Source organism: Archocentrus centrarchus, chromosome 2, assembly GCF_007364275.1.
Source record: "Archocentrus centrarchus isolate MPI-CPG fArcCen1 chromosome 2, fArcCen1, whole genome shotgun sequence".
NCBI lineage: Eukaryota > Metazoa > Chordata > Actinopteri > Cichliformes > Cichlidae > Archocentrus > Archocentrus centrarchus.
The window spans coordinates 30582509-30586848 of NC_044347.1; the positions used below are offsets into that span (position 1 = coordinate 30582509).

A 4340-nucleotide genomic window follows, 5' to 3' on the forward strand; every position below is an offset into this window, starting at 1 on the left:
CAAATATCTAGGAGAAACTGAAAATGCATCGCAAACAGGTTCTCGGGTCTCAGAAGGATAAAGCTGAGACATTCCTGAGAACTATGACTGACCTCTGACCTTTAACACGAACTCAGCAAAACATCTCTGCTGTGGCTGTCAGAGAGCCGTCATCTATCAGTGAAGCTGATCTTAGATCAGATTAGAAATGCTGGGAACTGGGAAGATTAAAGCAGTTTGTCTCTAAATCTTATTACTCATTTTATCCAATAATGGCAGAAATAATTAAAAATATTAAAGAGAAATTAAAAAAGTGAACATTCTATTCCATCAATAAATTTCTATTGAATGATTATTAAAACAAAGGAATGGTGATAAACTGCAGCAAAAACTGTTTTTCTTTAATAAAAAGCTGACCTGAGTTCAGCTCTGCCCCCGGGCTCTGCTGCTGTCTGGGTCACTAATACCACAGGTCTGTCAGTAAACTGATTTCTCCATTTTTATCTTCACTTTCTGCCTCCTGCATTTCATCCTGTCAGGTTAGAGCAGAATAATTAGATTTAAAAAAAAAATCAAATGCAAAATTAGGATCAATCAGCGTGGAGCTGATTGAACTCTGATCAGCTGTTCTGGAACAGGAAACTGATCTCAGAGTTGATCAACTCAGATTTTATTTTAATCTCAGTGTTTGTTGAACACACTTCCTGGATTAGGGCCCAGCAGGACCATATTAATATTATTATATTAATATTAAACGACTACACAGTCGTGTGAACTCCGCCATTGCCAGTCCCAAGCCCGGATGAGAAAGGAGGAGGGTTGGGCGTCGGGCTAGCAACCCGTCCCCGTAAAACCCTTACCGCTACGGAAATGACGGCGTTGGAAGAAACCGGCGACGGCATCCAACGCCCGATGGAAGCATTGTTCTGTGCCAAGACCGTTACAAGAATCGGGACGTGGAACGTTCGCACATTATATCAGAGTGGACGGCGGGTGCAACTCATGAAGGAATTCGACGACTATCGGATCGATATCCTCTGGATCAGCGAAGTCAGGTGGATAGAAAGCGGCCGAATCATCAGCGATGGCAAGACGATCCTGTACTCGTGCCATGAAGATCGACACGAACGGGGCGTCGGTCTCGTACTGAGCAAAGCAGCCACGAAAGCCCTCTTCGATTGGCAACCCGTTAACTACCGGATCATCACAACCCATTTCAGATTTGGACACGCCAAGACGACCGTTGTGCAAGTATATGCGCCGACGGACAGTGCCGAAGATGCCTCCAAGGATGATTTCTACGATCAGCTCCAAGATGTCTTCAACGACATCCCAAACTACGATCTGAAGATCCTTGTCGGAGACTTCAATGCCCAACTGGGCGGTGATCGAGTGGGACTGGAAACCGTGATGGGAGCGCATGTAATCCTCGACACGCCTCAGCGACAACGGCGAGCGTTTGGTGTCGTTCTGCGAGCACAACAGGCTGTGTATTGGGAATACGTACTTCCAGCACTGCGAGATCCACAAGAAGACGTGGCGATCACCCGACGGGCGGACATTCAACGAAATCGATTTTTTCTGCACCAGCAAAAAGTGGAGGTCGGCTTTAGGCGATGCGAGGGCCTACCGAAAGGCGGACGTTGGATCTGACCATTATCTAGTCAGAGCGGAAGTCAAGCTCAAGCTTCGAAACCAAAGGCAAAGAGACCATTCGCACTTGAGAAGCTCAAGGACCCGACCGCCATCAACGCCTTCACTTTGGAACTCCAAAATGGTTTTGCCCTCCTTGGAGAAACGGAGGACGTAGCGGACGTGGAGGACCTCTGGACTGGCCTCAGGGATGCCATCACAGAGTCCGCCCAAAACACCATCAGAAGACGCAAAGGAAAGAGAAGCGAGCAGTGGATCCAAGCAAGATCATGGGAGCTGATCGACGAGAGAAAAATCGCCAAGCTCAAACGAGACCAGGCCAAAACCAAGCAGGCCAGAGAAGAAGAGAGCTGAAGATAGGCCGAGTTGGATCAGCTAGTGAAGAAAAGCTGCCGGAAGGACAAGAAAGAATGGCTGGAAAGGAAAGGCGCCGAAGCAAAGGAAGCAGCCGATCGGAACAACTCCAAGATCTTGTACCGTATTGTGAACGAGCTCACTGGAGCAAGGTCCAATGCAAACGTGATCGCCCAAGAAGAGCAAAACAGAAAGTGGGTCGAGCACTTCCAGGAGACCCTCAACCAGCCAGAGCCCACCACGACGTACAACTTCAAAGCGGTGGATGCCCAAGACGAGCTCGGGGTCAACAATGATGAAATCACCATCGAGGAAGTAAAGATCGCGATCAAGAGCCTTAAGAACAACAAGGCGGCCAGCCTGGATGAAATACCAGAGGAGCTTCTGAAACACGGCGGCCAAGCCATGGAGGAAGAGCTGACGATCCTGTTCAACAAGTGCTGGCGAAGCGGCGCGGTGCCGGAGGACTGGCGGAAAGGCGCCATAGTTAAGATACCAAAGAAGGGTAATATCTCCGAGTGCACCAACAGGAGGGGCATCACCCTGCTCTCTGTGCCTGGTAAGGCATTTTGCATCGTCCTTCTTCAACGATTGAGGAATGCCCTTGACCAACGGCTGTGAGAGGAACAAGCCGGGTTCCGAAGTGGCCGATCGTGCACGGAGCAGATCTATGCCTTAAGAAACATCATTGAGCAGTGCGTCGAGTACCGGCAACAACTAGTCGTCAACTTTGTCGACTTCAAGAAAGCATTCAACAGGGTGAGGGACCAGAAAAGAGTGATTTAGAAATGTCAACAAGAGAACTGTTTAACCTGCCTGGGATACGGTTACCGGGGCCCCACCCTGGAGCCAGGCCTGGGGTGGGAGCTTGAGGGAGACCGTCTGTTGGTTGGGCATTACCCCGACCAGGCACAGCATGAAGAGATGTCATGGGCCCGCCCTACACCTGCAGGACGCATCGTAGGGGTTGGGTGCAGTGTGTGTCGGGCCGAGTCCCTTGCAAACTAATCCCCGGCTATTGAGACTAGCTATACACCAGAACATGAATCTTATATCATATTTTCTATAAGCGCTTTGAGTGCTCAAACAGAGTAGAAAAGCACTATATAAGAACTAGTCCATTTACCATTTAACATATTTTGTTTTTTTTGCCTTTGTATGATGAAAAGAAAATTTCTTATCATAATTAAGCCAATGTTACAAAGTAAGAAAACAAAAGGATTTAGGTTGTGTAAAAGCATATGGAAACCTTAAACCATCAACCAGACCAGCATGATTTAATGTCCACATCTGGATTCATCACACTTCTCCTGCACCTGCTCTGTTACTCTTTTGTTGTGCTCTCTTCTTCTATCCTCTGTTTTATTTTGTTGAATCTCATTTTTCATGTCTTTTAAAGTTTTTCTGTAGTACATTTTAAGTAGTATTGCAAAAATAACTTATTTATACTTTGCATAATCACTCTCCAACCTTTAGTTTTGCAAAGTTTAATTAAAGGTCAAATTTAATTGTGCTCAATAAGTGTATAAAGTTTTTCTTTATTTTCCTTTGATAAGTTAAGGTCAGATAGCTGCACCACAGATTCTGAAGCCCAGTGTTTTTCAATAACACTCTTGCTACACACAGTTCAGACTCTAAATGTACTTCAAGAACTATCAGCAGCTTACATCTGACCAGTGTTTGACAAACCAACATCTACACCTGAACAAAGTCTGCAGGCCTGTTGCTGCATCCTGAGTTGAGGTTCCTGTGATAGCTGCTCATCTTTGGCCCATAGCAGTGGGAAACAGTAAGCAAACAATTGTCAGAGGTACTCTGAAGGTAATCTGGCAATCATCTGAAATTATTCAAATTACCTTGCACTAGTGTGAATTAATTAGTGTTGATTTAATCTTATTGAAGTTTAATTTACTTTGCTCTTTATGCAATATTTAATCATTACCTGACATTCAGACCACATAATCATTACCTAAACATTTTCCTTCCTACTCTAAGCTCAAACATTCATCAGTTCATTTCTTTGTACGCAGACTTATGGCTTCAACTATGTATCTCTCACTCATATTCCAATCATCAAGAGAACTGTTTACCCTGTCCAGGATAGGGTTACCAGGGCCCCACCCTGGGGCCAGGCCTGGGGAGGGAGCTCGAGGGAGAGCGTCTGGGCGTCCGGGCATTAGCCGGCGGTGCCCGGCCGGGCGCAGCCCGAAGAGGTTACATGGGCCCGCCCTCCTGTAGGCCCACCACCCGCAGGAGGCATCGTAGGGGTCAGGTGCAGTGTGTGTCGGGCAGTGGCCAAGGGCGGAGGGCCTGGTGGATCGATCCCCCACTATCAAGACTATTGGGACATGGAA

At 46.9% G+C, this 4340-nt stretch overlaps 1 pseudogene; it reads left to right on the top strand.

The window, feature by feature from the left end:
* Positions 1 to 849: 849 nt before the first annotated feature.
* Positions 850 to 2607, top strand: LOC115792349 (uncharacterized; annotated as a pseudogene).
* Positions 2608 to 4340: the final 1733 nt, after the last annotated feature.